Consider the following 17,345-nt stretch of genomic DNA (forward strand, 5'->3'; position numbering starts at 1 on the left):
CGGGGAAGCCAGGAATGCATGGTTGGCTCTCATTAAATCAGAAACATTGTGTCAGTTATAAAATCCATGCAAAACATTACTTGATGATTCATGGAACAACATGAGAGCTAAAACTAAGTTCGAGTGTCATCTATTCAAAAAATAATGTTCAGTATTGATCATGAATTGTTAAGAAAAAAAGTAAGAAGAGCATGACAATGTTAATAAATAGCGACAGCGAACACACACACGCATGCAATTCAGGCAACTCCTTGTGTGCCGCCTTGTTCTTCTGTATCTGCAACAAGTTCATTTGGTCCACAAATTGTTTGGCCGAATGCACTTATTAACATTACAGCACATATGCAAGCTAGAAATCTTCTTATAGGGGGGATACCTTCTTCCTACATGAGATTAAAAAATGTACATCAGACTTCAAAGCAAAACGATCCTCGACTATCGAGGGAATCAAATTTCAGAGGACCACCAGGGGCCCCATCTTGCTGTGACTGGTAGTGAGGAGCAGCCTCAGAGTAGCGTCATGTATCATAAAAATTATGCTTGGGAGTGAAAACAAACAAACTTGCATCATAATGTGCTACCAATTGTACACTGCATGTTACCTACAAAGCAAACTGAAAGAAAAGTATTTCTTGTTTGAGAACCGAAGAGACATGCACGCATATCATGGTATGAAAAGATAATAGAGTTGCAATCTGATGCAATCATCAAGACATGTTTGAGTGTCGTGAGGATGGAGTCAGAGCTTCACGGCCACCTGAAGCAAAGAAGTGCAGTCGTATTGGATTTACCAGGAGCCGGCATCATCACCATACAACAAGAGATGCAAGCAATTGGTCCTCTTCTCTTGAGAGAATGAATGAATGAGCTTACCACAAATAAATCTGTTGTTGCCGCTGCAAGTCAGGCTTATAGCGATAGAACTTGCAGCCCCTGCTGAACGCGAATGACAGCCCCTTCCACTCTGAACCCATTGCACAAATCACAATTACACCCCCACTCCATGAACACATTTAATTTGCATTCTGAGGTGCCAGATGATGCCGACGCCAAAGGGGTCGTAGCCATAGATGACGAAGGAGTGGTCGGCACTGACGAAGTCCATGAAGGCGTCGAAGATGGCCATTGGGTCCTGCCCAGCCATGTCGGCATCGCCGGGGAAGCCAGGAATGCATAGTTGGCTCTCATTAAATCAGAAACATTGTGTCTGTTATAAAATCCATGCAAAACATTACTTAATGATTCATTGAACAACATGAGAGCTAAAACCAAGTTCGAGTGTCATCTATTCAAAAAATAATGTTCGGTATTGATCATGAATTGTTAAGGAAAAAGTAAGAAGAGCATGACAATGTTAATAAATAACGACAGCGAACACACACACGCATGCTCAACAGTGTCAGGAAGCACATACATTAGTAGGAAGTACACACAGCGGCAGGGCACATCACGTACACATGCTGGGTACAAACGAACAATCTTAGTACACAAAAAACAGAGTAAGGATAAATAAGTCGGATATTCGATTCGGAGCCCAGGCTCAGATGCTCCTGAAATCATCCCCGTCTGCTAGCATGTGGATCTGTGCTAGTTGATGTATTTCTGCCGGTATAGTAGACGTATTGCAGGCAAATAAAGCCAGCTCGTGGGTGCATTAAATGAGATGACAGCTTGTAAGGCAGAGACGGAACATCTTTTGCGGTCACGGCTAGTCATTTAGCTGTGCCTGAGCCGCCTCCTTGCCACGACCGCTGTAACGGCTACCCGATCTACCCGCAGTTATTATATCTCGCACTGGTCGTCTCCCACACCGAAACTATATCCTCATCGCCGCCGCTGGACACCACCTCTACAAGTGCAGCCGTTGCCAAGCAAGCATGACATTTGCTGCAAAAGAACACCCACAGAGACGACTCTAAGAAATTCAGTCACGGATTTACAATTCAGACAGCTAATCAAAGTTTGCGCATCGCCAAACATGCGCACAATTGCTTCAAAGAAATAGCCCAATTTCTGTCAGCTACAGCGATGACACTTATAAATTCAGTCATGGATTTTCGTCCCTTAAACACAGGTCTGCAAGTTGGTTACCTATAAAGCAAGAGACTGAATCACCAACACCAAGTATAACATTGCGAATTCAGATAGATGGTAATCTGTCCATACAACCACACGTACATACTCCCACTGTAGAGAGGGAGTACTTTCACTTAGTCTGCTTAGGTCTTGAATTACAAATTCAATACAGGTCCATAGTTTTTCACCCACAATACCTTTATCTTCTTTAGCCAATCAATTATGTAGCCCATCAAATCAGAGTTCATCATCATGCTATCCCAGCCCACTTCATCGTCTCCCCTGCATAGCTCTTCCCGCATCGTATCCAAACATCCCAGAGTCAGTATCTCCAACAGCAACAAAATGATGCAGCATAAGATGCCAACAAGCAAGGTATGTACCACAAAACGGGGATCAAAATCCGTCTCCATCTCACAAGCCACCCCGCAGTACATCCTCTTCTCTTTTGCACTTAGCACGTGCTGCATGCATCTCCAGACATTTAACATTAACTCACCACCAAGAGTTAACTCATCCTTCAGGTCCTGACCAGATGCCACTGCAAGTATTGGATGAAAGTGCCAGAACCATTTCCTGTAAGGAAGACAGTATTATCACAATGATCAGAGAAACCCACCGAAGCAACGCATGGTGATCAGTTTCAAGTCTTTACTTTCGTATGACGTTTTTGTCACAGCCCAGCATGTTGATGTAGAACCGGAGGACATCGTAATCAGATGGGTCAACAAAATGAACTGAAGATGGGTCAAAATGCAATCAACACAAGTATATTCAGACCGCCATGGATCTCTATGTTTTACATCCGACATCTCCTTCACGCAGCCTCAAGAGCAGACTCCTTGCTTGATCGAAACCCCCTGCTGGACAGATGTCATTCCTTAGTGCCTCAAAACCTCGAAAGGAAACAGAAGGAGAAATAACAAACGTCGCACGAACCTTCGAAAAGTCCCGGATGATTTATGTCTTGGTCAACTAAATCCAGGGCCGCCGCACCAAGTGTGCGCGCACTTTGATCCTCGTCAATTGATCCACATCCACCCCATTCTGCACCATCCTCTGTTGTGCCCCTCTTCAATGGAATAATCCCAGTAGATCGCGCGTCTGCACGGCAAACATGGAAAGTACAAGCATAAGCCACCATTAATTCTTTTACATCTCTGTTTACTGATACTAACCAATAAAATGGAAAACCAGGAGCACATGAGGCTCTCTGGGTGGTTCTGGCACCCACAGATTCTTCCTTCGGTTCGAACCAGTCTATGTAAGACCAGCTAAAGCTTTCTAGGAACGCAATCACAAACATCTCCTTCGCTGAGATTATGTAGTTCACTTTTGGCTCAGTCTAGTAAGATGTAAGGAATTTCCCCACAATGAGCCCTGACCCTTTGTTGGGTGCAACTTGTGTATCTTCATATATCAACTAAGCATTTTATGTTAAACCATAATTATCAATTTCATGAGCAGTTCATCTTTTTTCAAAAAAAATATCATCCAGTCAAAACATCTCCATGTCACAATTTTCATCCTCATCTAGGTTCAGCAAGGCTCTGCCAAAATTCACAGCGTTTTGTTTTCAACTTCATTGCATATTACTTGCAAACTTGAGTTGCCAAACGAAACTTAGCCCGAGTTCAAGTCTTATTACACTTTTTGTAGGCTCCTCTGCGTATTTGCGAATCGAGAGCTCTAGCGAACTCATCCTAGAGGGGCATGGTGTCCGGTCTGGTGGCACACTACCAAGACGTAACCTGAATTTTGTAGCAAAACACTTCTTTAGCTAGATCGGCTGGAAAAGAGGATTATTGAAATAATTGCTTCAGGCCAAGCAGATAGAACAATAAATTATTAGAAACAACTCTTGGTGTGAAGATAACTACGGAGTAGATCATATCCTCAGGTTGCAATCGTCCAGACTAAAACTATATTATACTCGTATCAACCATCGCCAAGCAAATCAACATTTAGCCACTTCGAACAAATACAGTTAACCAGGAAAGGAATTCGGGGCATACCTCTTTGTCCATCCGGGCGCCTCTGGGTTGACCCTGTCAGTTGAGTGCACAGACCTAGTGGGAGATGCCTCCCGTCGCCGGCGCATGCCACCCTGTGCCTTCTCCGGGCCACCGCCACCAACTTGCTGCCCGCATCCAGAACTAGCATTTTGAATCTATCGGCATGCCAGGGTTGGCTTGACCTGGAGGTAATAATGCCAGGGGGAGCGGATCTGAATGTTAAAGGTTGTCGGTGAAATCCTCCCGGAGTGGAAACCTACAACACACGGCCATGGGCGACGACCGGTCTCGGCGTCAGCTTTCTTCTCCGGCATGCCCACTGAACAACAAATCTCAGAAACTGCAGATTTCTAGAGAGGATAGATGCACTAACCGGTCGATGGCATCCAGCAAGAACTCAAGCCCGCATCTTCCATCCCGGAGTCGCCGGGGCAAGACGCAGCCGCCGCAGGCCCGAACGTATTGGGGGGTGGGGGAAGGGGTGGACTCCGGTCACGGAGGGGTTTCCAGAACGTGATGTAGGGAGCTCCTCGCTGGCGCCTTATGCGCCAGCAAACGAACCCAGCGCCCACGCGCTTGCTTATGTGGGCCAGCCCAAAAACGAGCCGCAGAGCTCGTTCAACGTGCGCCTTTCGACGATGCATCGTGGTTCACTTCTCGTGGTTGACCGGTCAACAGTTGATCGCTAGCTCCTTTTCCTTCGTACACCTTTGTTCCTTCGTTGTTTTTTTCTTTTTTTTCTGTTGCTTCGTTCACAAAGCTCAAGAACACATGGATCTGAAAAAATTACGAATTTCAAAAACAGTTCACTAATTTGAAAAAGTTCATCAATTCTAAAAAAAGTTAATCAAAATTTGAACACAAAATAGAAAAAAGTTCATCCAAGTTGAAAAAGTTCATCGGATTTGAAAAAAGTTCATCGGATTTGAAAAATGTTCACCAAATTTGACAAAAAAGATCGTCAGTTTGAAAAAGTTCATCAAGTTTGACAAAAAGTTCATCGAGTTTAAAAAAAGCTCATCGAGTTTAAAAAAAGTTCATCAAATTAAAAAAAAGTTCATCGGTTTTTAAAAAAAGTTCATCAAATTTGAAAAAAGTTCACCGATTTTACGAAAATTTGGTCGCCTTTGAAAAAGTTCACGAATTTTAAGAATGAGAAAAAACAATGATAGAAAAAAAGAAAGAAAACTGGAAAAACAGGTGTCTTTTTCTCGTTTTATAAAGAAAAGATAAAGAACAATACTACCACATGATGTGATCTAGTCTAACTGGTTGGTGTCGCTAGCTAAAGGAACGGGCGGGGTTCTAGTCGCGGCAGGCGCACCTTTTTTGGGGTTTTCAAGAAACAAACATCAAAGCAGGATGGGCCGGCCCGCTATGAAACCAAGTGTAAACGGGGGTGTGCGCCCTGTACAATTTGGGCCCACGAAACCGGCACTATTCATACTGTATAGCCGTTGTATGATCCTTTTCCAGTGTTTCGTTTCAGACGTGTCAGACCCAATTGTTCAGATCCCAAGTCACGGACGGACGCTTGCGATTTCGGAAGCATCTGAGCTCGAGCTCCGAATCGCTGCATAAATAAGTTTGCTTTCTCAAGAAATAAATTAGGGTTCACAGGAACTTCTCAACGTGCTTTTGTTGCACATTCTTGGATAAAATTTGCAGTGACCATTGCTCTGCTTTGAGACTAAAAGCAAACACAAAGCGAACAGAAAGTGAACATACCTGTTCCTCTCGATTCAGGGCACGCCCTAGCGGCGCTCCTCACTGGCCGCAACGCCGCCACGCCCTGCCGTTGGCTTATGCGATTGCCTCCGTACCGTCGTCCCACGGGTCAGGGGGCACGCACTTCAGGGGCTGCTCGCTGGCCGCAACGCCGTCACGCCCTGAGTCACGCCGCCAAGCCCTTGCGGCGGTCCGCGCCGTCGTCCCACGATTCGGGGCCCTCGACCAGGGCACGATCGATGAGTCCGACGGAGGCAGCAGACAGTGCGAACGGGCGGCAGCAGAGGACAAAGACGGTGCGGGTTTGCAAAAAGGAGGAAGACGATGTGGAGGGACGGCAGCGGAGGAGAAATCGCGTCTTCCCTGTGATTGCATCGCGTCTTCCTTGTGAGGTCGGCGGCGGCGATCTCGTGCGCCCTGTGAGGTCCGCGGCGGCGGTTGGTGGCGGCGTTCTCGTGCGCCTTGTGAGGTCCACGGCGGCGAGGTCGCCCCTCCCTTATCTCGTGCATCTGCAACGACAGATCGTACGTCAAGGGGACCAAGAGGAGCGTATGTGGTCTTTTTTAGTGCGGGTAGGAGGAGCGGAGACGAAACGGACGAAAGTGGTGGGACGAAAATAAACCATGGATACTATTCACCAACTCAGACATTAGGAGTAGAGATTCCGATGATGGCGGGAAACACACTATTAAAATCTGAAATATCATCAATCAATGCATTTTATAAGTAGAGAAATGTATCTCGTACTTTACAAAACTACCCCATTAAACTCATGCATTAATTTAGATTAATTACAGTGCATGCATGCTTGGCCACTGTATAAGTAGGAACGTTACATGCATTGGGGTGTTTCTTTTTGATTCTTGCATGCGAAGATTTAATGCCCCTTAAAAACTAAAAATGAGATGAAGATGAGCTCTTTAAATTGAAAAAACAAAAAAAATTTAAGATAAACCCTATAAACCGGAAAGGGGAGAGAGTATGCTCTTTTTTTTGGAAATGGAAGGTAGATCGAGTTCCTCCTGACCATTAGCAGCAGCATGAAAGAACTTGTTGCTCTTGTTGGAATTATGTGTCCTGCAACTATATTCAAATTACTAGGAATTACTAATATTCGAAATACCTCATTATGGAATTGTACATGTATTTATACATGGAATTGATTTACATGTTTAGCATGGAATTGTTACTTGCTGGAATGTACTTAAGTGATATATGCTTAAGGAAGCTGGTCGATTATCAGTGGAATACAATATACTATTTATATTGGAAAGACTACCCGGGTACAGTGATAATCGGAAGGAGCTAGATCATATAGTTAGATTACAGCCCTAATGTTGGTCTACATAACTAGAGGAATTTACACTCTATTATGGCGCGTTGCTCACAAGCGCGTGCTCCGGGGACATGACGGGTAGAATCCGTTAACAGACAAATATGATCGTGGTTGGTAATTTGATCTGGACTCTATCCCGGAAACTAGTGGAAGAAAAACTAGGAATCTTATATCTGTATAAGAGGTGGACTCTTTGGAAAGACAGTATAAGAAGGTCCCTACCCCCTAGCCTCAGAGATGCGAATTGTGAGCGGCACCACGGATAAGCGCAGAGGAATAGGGGGTAGACCAAAAACCTAAATTTATTACATTGGCATCGGAGCTAGGTTGAAGGTCGCCGCCACTATCCTAATCCGTCCTGCAACTCTGCCGTTGAGGTGGACGGCTGCCATCCGGATACAATCCGCTGCGTATCGTTCTGTCCCCGCGTGCGTCTAGTGCAAGATCTACCGCTTCTTCCTGGTCGCACTCCTGCGGCGCGTCAAGCGGGCGCAAGCCGCGGCAGAATCCCAGGTGCTTCTGTGTTCGGGGCTATGCGTTCGATCGTCCCGGAAAAGTGACACGGATCGAGGACTGCTGGTACATCTTGCATGCCCGTGGATCGTGCAGGCCCGTAATCCCACTACTTCAAACTGCCGCCGGCCGGCCGCGGCCGTGAACCTCTGTCGCCGTTGTAGCCATCGCCATCCACAAATAATCCGCTGTGTCCGCTGCTGTCGATTGATGTGCTGACTGCTCAGTGCTGCACTCATACGCTGCTCGCACTTAACGCGGCTAGTATGCGATTATATCGCATGCGTGTTCCCTGATGCAGCGCGAGGAAAGTCAGGTTCGAGTGATCAACCAATAAAGGAGTACATCTGGATCACTCTCAAAGCGCATGTTGATCAAGGAAGGCTAGTGTCCTTGGCTGTTTTGTTTCTTTGCGCGAGCGGATCGAGAGTAATAGTGCTGATTGTACATTAGTACTACGGATTGCAAAGAGCCAAAGAGGTGCACAAGTGATCACAGACACGTCAATTCTTCGCTGGATTTCTTTGTTCTACTGCTGGAGGAAGTGTTGCGTCGTCATGAAGAGAGAAGTTTCGGTTTCGATCCGACCTAGCAACGATTTTTTTTTCTCGGTCGCCGGGCCCTCGCCTCCTGCTTTGCACATAAGGACCAACGATTCTGTAATTATACCGACATCGGAACAGAATGGCTTCTGTGATTCTAATTTTTGTGGTGGAACTCGACGAGTATTCTGGAATTCAACGGAATACACGGAAACTATGTCCTTGTGGTTCTGGCTTGTTGGAGGAATCTCTGAAGGCACCTGTGCACGCATGCTGTCAGGGAAGGAATATTAAATTCACATATTTCCTAGCATCTATTAATGAGTTTATTTTATTAGATTGCTACTTAACAAACTAACTTGTTTGGTTGCTAATCCATTGCATGTAAATCATAGCAAGGAAAAGGTATCACTCCTTGGAAGAAATTTAGGAGGACTCCAAATCATAAATGCATGGATGAATTGCAACGAGCAAATGATTATGTGGAAAATTATTCATAATCTGGAAAGGGATTTCAAAGAAGTGTTATTATTGAGCATCACTTATTTATGGAGGAAGATGGGATTCACTCCAAGGACAAGGAAATTTGCTCTTTGTTTGTCGGTATGTCTAATGATAATATTTCCACTATAGATATTTATTTGTGGTATTTTTTTTCAAATAGTTGGATTATGGTGTTTTATATACATCATTTATTGTTGGAATATCATAGCAACTTCATTGGCATGCAAAAATTTCAAAGGAAAATTGATATACTTTGAATTGGAAATTATGCCATAAAACTCCCTCGTGGAGGAAAACTATTGTTGTTATAGGACATGTTATTTAACCTCAATGAGAAGGGATTAAATTTATTGCTCCATCTTGGAATCTATTGATTATGACATACTATTTGGAAAAGGGAGAGTGGAAATATTGCTCAATGGTTAAATTAGTGCATTATGATTTTCACACAATGGTCCATCTTTCTTGATGTCCATTGGAAGTTGGTAGACCAATTTTTTTTTATTGGGCAAAGATTACTCCATATGGAGGAATATCGACAATGGGAACACATGCTTGGAATCTTATCATCTACACCATCAATGACTTGGTCACATATCTTGGAACTGGATCAAGAGGCTTATTGATTCTGGAATTTTAAACTTTAGTGGGAGGACTAATGATACATGTGAAGCATATATGTGTTTTTTTAATACACGTTTATTAAGGTGGAAGGAGATGAAAGGGCTTCACATCGTTTCCTTTTTATATACTTACGGTATTTCTTTGGACATCCCCACTAGAGGTCACATTGTTTATTTCATCTCACTCTTCCATGATTACACTTTTACATGGTTATGCTTATATTTTATTAGACAAGTCGGAAGGTTTTATTGTGCTGGTCACATGTTATACTGAAGTGGAAAATCAGTTGATTAAATAATATCATAGTTTTAACAACCGATTGGTGGGGGAAGTACACTTCAGGAATATATCGTTTGTATGTAAAGAGCATGGAATTATTCACCATTGTTATATACCATACACTCCACAATTGAACGGAGGAATTGACTGTCTTGTATACCCCCTTGTTTGTTTGGAAAGAAGCATTGTGTACTATCATTTGTTGTATCTTTCTCCATCTAGTACAGTCACTTGGCTGGAAGGAAATATTCTATTTTGGCATGAAATTCACAGTTATTACAAAGCGCACACCAGGAATTTTTTCATGGTTCTTCTAGTGGATCAAAGGGTGTTTCCTTAGTTATCTGGAAAATGAATACTGGTGGAAAGTAGGAACACAATCATTTTTATCATCAAGTGTGGAATTATTGACAATCATACTGGAATATAATCTTGACCCCAAGGAAACTACAAGTGACACTCCCAACATGACATGCTTAGGATAAGTGGGAGGAATTAACTTGGAATGTAATCTCTGGATAATTGTTATGTGATTTTGGGGGGGAAGTCACTCTAAATACTAGAGGAAAACTCCTAAGAAGGATTAAATTTTTCATCAATGTCAACTATGAGTGGAAGAAATGCGGGAAGGAATAAACTCAATAAGGAAATGTATAGTTTGGGAAGTTATTATCATACCAAACAACCGCAAGCCCATTGTTTGTAAGCTTTTTTTTTGTAAGGAAATTTGGCTCATTGGAATATTATAATATCACTCTTGCTATTCAGTTCTTTACACAAAAGGAACATATACTTTATGGAAACTCTCTCTCCTGGAATATAGGGAAGAGGAACTAAAGGCATGGTTTGCTAATTGAGTATATTAATGTATGGTCTTATAACAAGCTTCACATCAATGGAATAGTAGGTCATATGGTTTTTTGAATGAAGCAAGGCGGTCATCTACAAATGTAAGTGTAAAATAGTTTACATTATATTGTATACATTAACATTCTTTGGCTGTTTGTGCATTGATAACTCACATTGATGGAAGTGTAAGCTTGGTCATTTTCTAACTTTCATATGAAAGGAATTTCTGGAGCTTCCAATGTTTCGGGAGTGGAAATACATAGAAAATATTTTGAAGTGTTTCTCTATGGAAAATTGAAAATATGTTAAAAATACCTTTGATAAAGGAAATCATACTTAGTGAGGAATTATATTTGAACTCCTGAGGAAAAATGGAACAATAAATGGTACTGGAATTGATATGTATCTTCATTATATTATCATACCTTAGCTACCGGAATTTATGTTGCATTCAAGCAATGGAAGGAAAGACGAGCAGCTAAGGGAATCTCACACATCATATAAGATTGTGGAAAGTGCATCACAACCTGTCACTTGTTCTGAAATTTATATTAAAGGTAAACACATTGAGGAAGTTATTATTCTATCTACGAGATGAGAAATAAGTCCAGGTACGCATATTCAATTATTGTTTTAAGTACTAATATGGTGCAGGTTCACTGACCGGAGTCAGGAATTTCTTACAAAGCATGGTTACTGATGGAACTTCATTTAGTGATTGGATTTGATATGTATGTGGTTTTAAAATTTTATTCAACATGGTTATCTTATACTTGACTCGATGTGGAATTATTCATATTATTGATATATGTGGTTGGAAATAATTGATGTGGAAATTCACTTGAGGAAACAAAATACTCAAGGTGCCTATAAAGGTGGAATTACACTCGAGGAAATAATACTCGAGACGCCGAGGACAACTATGCTGGAATAATTAGGCGGAAATTTAAAGTCTCTCGTGTCACAGCAAGGAAACATATTGAAGGGAAGTATCACTATATTTATATATTTGTGGGTTTTCAACATTGTGTTAATATGATTGTTGATCCCTTGACTAAGCCTCTTAGTCAGGAGGTATTTGGCAAGCATGTTAAGGCTATGGGTTTACGAATATTTGAATGGTCGTTTGGGACAAGTGGGAGATGTTGGAATTATGTGTCCTGCAACTATATTCAAATTACTAGGAATTACTAATATTCGAAATACCTCATTATGGAATTGTACATGTATTTATACATGGAATTGATTTACATGTTTAGCATGGAATTGTTACTTGCTGGAATGTACTTAAGTGATATATGCTTAAGGAAGCTGGTCGATTATCAGTGGAATACAATATACTATTTATATTGGAAAGACTACCCGGGTACAGTGATAATCGGAAGGAGCTAGATCATATAGTTAGATTACAGCCCTAATGTTGGTCTACATAACTAGAGGAATTTACACTCTATTGTGGCGCGTTGCTCACAAGCGCGTGCTCCGGGGACATGACGGGTAGAATCCGTTAACAGACAAATATGATCGTGGTTGGTAATTTGATCTGGACTCTATCCCGGAAACTAGTGGAAGAAAAACTAGGAATCTTATATCTGTATAAGAGGTGGACTCTTTGGAAAGACAGTATAAGAAGGTCCCTACCCCCTAGCCTCAGAGATGCGAATTGTGAGCGGCACCACGGATAAGCGCAGAGGAATAGGGGGTAGACCAAAAACCTAAATTTATTACAGCTCTTATCTCCAGAAATACACCAACGCAGTTTGGCCCGTCGCCGCCACATCTCAGTTTGCCACAAGATCAGCTGAGCAGCCTTGGCGTTTGCAAATTGCCTGAGGGCCATTTCCAGGGAGGACAGCGGACGCCGTTCCTCCACCAGGTTTAGAAACTCAACAACATGCTTGTTGTTGTTGATTAGCAACTCAAGGCTAGCCCTGTTCCGTTTCCATTGTCTAAGGGCAGCACGAATGCGTCTCATCTTGAAGTTAATGAATGAAGCTGACGAGTGATAGGGACGAGCTCTTCTTGTCCAGCCTTCCAAGATGATTTTGCGTGTATCCTCCATGACTAACCAGTGACCTTCCAAGCGGAAGAAGCTGCTTTTGTTAACCTCATTGTTGAACTGAACTAGAATAGGCACATGATCAGAGGTGACAGTAGGCACAGCATCAGCAGAGACATTAGTGAAGCCCAGCAACCAGTCAGAGTTCACAAACACTCGGTCAAGACGCACAAGCGTCGGGCTTTCTCTTTTGTTCGACCAAGTATATCTTTTGTTGCTAACATTAATTTCATCCAGGCCGTGTGCCCTGATCCATCAGTTAAAAGTATCCATCATAGCCCAGTTGATGTGACCTTGAGATTTTTCAAACTGAGAGCGATACATATTGAAATCCCCGACCAAGATCCAAGGAATATCAACCGTGCCAACTGCAGAATCAATGGATTCCAGGAAAGAGGCTCTGTCCTGATCCAAGCAAGGGCCGTAGACTATCGTGAGCAAGAATACTGATCGGCCCGAAGTTGAAGACATTTTGACTGTGATGTGATGTTTGTGCGCCAACACGAGCTGCCCAGCAACCATGGAAGAATCCCAGGCTACCAACAGGCCCCCAGAAGAACCAACAGAGGAAGAAACCTCGAAGTTATCCAAGTTAGGAGGGAGAAAAGTGTTCAATTTTCTTGGAGGGAGGGACTCCAATTTTGTTTCCTGCAAGCACACAATACTGGGATGACAAGAGGTGAGAGTGTGACGGACCAAAGAGCATTTATCTTTATCACCAAGGCCACGAACATTCCAATCAAGTACTTTCATGGGTTACAAGTTACGGCAACAACAGGACACAAGCGAAAACCAAATCTAACATGATCAAGGGAGCTAAAAAACAGACGCACAAGTCATGGTGAACCCAAGCAGGGCTAAAACCAGACAGACACGGATACAGACTGCAGACGGCCCGGGCTTTGGGCAATGCAGAGACATAAAAGAAACTAACAGCATCAGCCAGCGCTGCGACCAAGCTAGAACAGAGCTAGACCTGCACATTCAGGAGAGAGCGACCAGCAAAGGACCCGGTTGGGTTGGCATCAGCCTGGGCGAGGCGAGCGATACCAGAGGAGGAGGCTTGTGCTTGAGCATGGGCGATGATGGCATCGGCATTGAGGTCGCAGTGGAAAGCCAGCTGCTTGAGTTTGCCTCTGGTGAGCGGCGAAGGAGCACCAGAGAGGGGAAGATCCAGCAGCTCAGACACGGCAGCCACCTTGGGAGCCTTGCGACGGTTGCCAGGCGAAGGGGATCGCCTGCCTGGGGCGCTGGAGAGGCGGCACCCGCCGCTGCCGCCTTCCTTTTGGCCGCACGTTTGACAGATCCCACACGCTCTCCATCATAGAGCTGCAGGATCCGCGGACTGCGGCGGGGGGATCGGGCCGCCACCATCTCGTCGCCCCTCCGACGGGGCGAGTCCACCTGGGGGCCGGGGCAGACCGGCTCGGCCTGCGCTCCGTCTCCGCGTCCGAGTTCCAGCATAACCGCTGGATCCAGGGGCGGCAAGGTCCGACCGGCCTCCGCAGGAACGACGGCGGCACCCGCCGACCCGAGGAGCTGCAGTTCGGTTGGAGAAGGAAGGAGATCATCTTCCTGGGGCTCGGACGGTGGGGCGCGGCAGCTGCAGAAGGCGGCCGCCACAGAAGCAGGAACCAGCAAGCACGCGCCATGCTTGAGATCCGTGGCTACCACTGGAGAGGCAGAACCGCCTGTGAGAAACCCTTCCCCAGAAGGAGGCAGGTGCTCGATGGGCCTGGAGCAGATGGACCGGGCTGCAAGCACGTGATGGGCCTGAACCCTGGCTTGGGCCAGGAAGTAGGAATCTGTGGGTAGGATGGCCGCCTCAGAAAAAGAAAGGAGAGGGCCTAGTGCAGGTAAAAGCCCACCTGGCACAATTGCCTTAGGGGGGTGCTTGCACTCAACCGCGGGAAGCAGAGGCAAAGTGCGAGGGCACAAGAGCCCATCTCCAGACTGGGGCCAGAATTTGAAGAGCAAGGATCTGCAGCTTTCCCGCGCGAGCAACTCAGAATGGAGGTCAAAAGAGGGAAAGTAGCCGTCGTCTACCGCCACCGGACGAACAGGGATAGAGCCTGAGATGGATCGACAGTTACTAAGCTCAAGCGTAAAGGAGAAGCACATGGAGTCAGGATCGAAAGAGGCGAGCACTCGAGGTTTATGCGTGTCAGCGGCGAGGAGGATGGGGCGGAGGTAGTGACGTTGCTCATCCTCGTGGAGGATTTGCTCTACAGTGGGAAGGTGGAAGGTGGCCATTTTGACGAGTCTTGGTTTGAAAGAGATCTTGAGCATTGCCATGAGATCAGCTGGGGAGGCGATTTGTGGGTGCAGGAAGGCGCGAAAAGCACGGGTCGCCATACCGTCATCACACTCCAAGTGGCCGGAGGCGGCGCGCGCCGGGCGCATCCCACGGGGGTGAGCGTGGCCTCGCCGGGGAAGAGAACTTGGCAGAGCACCCCCGCCGTTGTCGTCCTTCTCATGACGGCCCACCGGAGGCATGGGCGGAGCAGAGGGAGCACCGAGCGAACGCGCGGCGTCCCAAATCTCATTGATGAGGACGTCGGCGTAAGCTCCTGCACCATCGAAGAGGTGAAAGGCAAGATGATGGGGGATGTGCTGCAGGGCCTCGACCTTGACCAACGCGAAGATGCAAGCGAACTCGCTGCCGTAGAGAGAGGCATGCTCCACGCGCAGGATGCTGGCGAAGCCGGCCACAGCCGCGGCCATCCCCCGCGCCGGTTCCAAAGCTCCAGCGGGAGCTTCTCCAGCGAGATGTTGACGACGTGCTTGAAGGAGAAGGAGAAGGCATTGTCCCCCGCTCCATGGGGGACGATGTGCACTATGCGAGAGCCCACAACGAGAGGGCTCGCACAAAGCGCGGCCCGCTGCTCCTCCTCGCGCTGGAAGACGACGAAGACAGTGCCCACGGCCGACCCAGCGAAGCGGACGGCAGTCATGCCAAGCCGCTGCTGAAAAACGCGCCGAAGCCAAGGAAGGAAGTTGGGGCGAGGAGGCGAGATGTGGATCAGACAAACTAGGGTGTTCTGATCAGGGATCATGGGGTAATGAACATCGAGGGAGGTAGGGCGGCCGCGGACGACAGGTTCCATGGGCGCAGAGGCTCGGACGCAAGGGCTCAGAGGGGGCAGAACAGGAACTAGCTCGGAGGGGGTAGGGCAGCTGCTGGATGGAGAGGCGTTAGGGGGGAGGACGGTGTATATGAAGGCCTCGAAGGCGGGGGGCGGCATGCACGAGTGCAGCACTCGAAGCTGAGATGGCCAACCCTGCGACAAAGCCAACAGACAGCCGGATCCCTGCAATCCCGGCGTCTATGACTATACAAGATGATAAAAACCGGACTCGTTGGCGAGATCCGATCCGTTGTTGCGGCCCGACCTTTCACGACACTCCACCACCAGCAGTAGCAACCTCTCGCCCGCGCACGCGATGTACACGAAGTAGAGGGTTTGAACCTTGCGGCCCAGCACGAGAAAACCAATCTCGACGAAGGTACTCACGCGCAAAACAATTTCCACGAAGAGAAATCGCAACACAGAGGTTTTCTAAAGATCCCTCCAAAACTTGATACGGGTGTCTACCCTGAAAAACACATCGTGTCTATTTCATATAAAAATAACCTGATTTACATGACCGCATCCTCCAGTACTTTATAGCTGACCTGACCCAACTAATCAACTTGACCCTCACGTAAATCTATCCCTACATGCTACGCACCAGTCAAAGGAAACTAAGACTATATTCTATCCTGGACTCTATACTATATTTAATTAGTTGCCTTTTACATCTCGGCAACAAAGACCATGTATTTATCTTCACTGTAGGTGGACCCCATCCCAAGTCCTTGAGAGATAGATGACCACGTACATATCCTTTCCGTACATGTTCCCTGCGTGGTAAAAATAGGAACATAAATCCTTGTTTGAACCTTCCTTTAACTCCTTTTATATCTTCAAGTAAATAGCCATGATTCTTGGTTGCATGCACCGAATGAATTTTGCCTCCTACAACTGGAACAGAATAGTATTCTAGGCTGGCTTCTATCTCATGTTTCTCCTTTTGGCCTGTATTAATTATGTGCGATGCATCAACGTGCATGCAAATATTAACTAGTGTATCCTCATCTTCATTACTTGGCCAGAGATACTCCGGTGTAGATGCTTTGTATTTTTGAACAACTTCGGCTTCAGATGAAACGTTGACGACCTCAGTGTTTTTATTACAGCGGGTTGTATCATCCTCCCTCCCTTGAATGGAAATCGTCCTCCGTTTCGACTCAATCTCTTCAGCAGTATTTCCATGTACATACTAAACAGTGAAGACGAAAATTTCAGTAGCTTCAACCTTCTTCTTTTCTTCTCCTTTCTGCTCCTTTATCTTCTCAAGATGTTCTTTCCTCCAAAAAATAAAACGCTCCTCATCCATGGGCACAAGATTGCACTTTTTACCCTTCTTTACAGTGTATGTATGTGTGTGAAAATCATACACAACATCACGCTCTTTGTACCATGGCTCACCCAACAACAAGTGGCACGAAACCATCGGTTTCGGAATCACATCGCACAAAACCTCACAAAAGAATTTTCCCAACAAAAACAGTACTTTAGTTTGGTGCGTGACAGTGAACTCTTCATGACCCCAACGGAATATGTATGGTTTTGGATGTGCTATTATTGGTATCTCCAGCTTCTCCACCATCTCGATGCTTGCTGCGTTGATCAAATTCATGTGATCGATTGTCATAGCACATGATCTCTCCCTCACTACCACACGGGTGTGAAAAAGCCCAGTCCAACGGCCTTCCT

General features: G+C 45.6%; 1 long non-coding RNA gene across 4 annotated transcripts; it reads right to left on the reverse strand.

Moving 5' to 3' along the window:
• Window positions 1-1,335: 1,335 nt before the first annotated feature.
• LOC119365116 lies at window positions 1,336-4,629 on the reverse strand. 4 transcript variants are annotated; one of them, XR_005175322.1, is made up of 8 exons: window positions 4,465-4,629; window positions 4,092-4,347; window positions 3,016-3,180; window positions 2,732-2,936; window positions 2,460-2,652; window positions 2,274-2,368; window positions 2,092-2,187; window positions 1,336-1,887 (listed from the first exon to the last, which is right to left on the reverse strand). It is a non-coding gene; the product is annotated as an uncharacterized LOC119365116 (long non-coding RNA). The 4 variants fall into 4 exon arrangements; XR_005175319.1 differs by having other exon boundaries at window positions 2,092-2,368; window positions 4,465-4,628; XR_005175320.1 differs by lacking the exon at window positions 2,092-2,187 and having other exon boundaries at window positions 4,465-4,627.
• Window positions 4,630-17,345: the final 12,716 nt, after the last annotated feature.

Source organism: Triticum dicoccoides, chromosome 2B, assembly GCF_002162155.2.
Source record: "Triticum dicoccoides isolate Atlit2015 ecotype Zavitan chromosome 2B, WEW_v2.0, whole genome shotgun sequence".
In the NCBI taxonomy this organism is placed as follows: Eukaryota; Viridiplantae; Streptophyta; class Magnoliopsida; order Poales; family Poaceae; genus Triticum; species Triticum dicoccoides.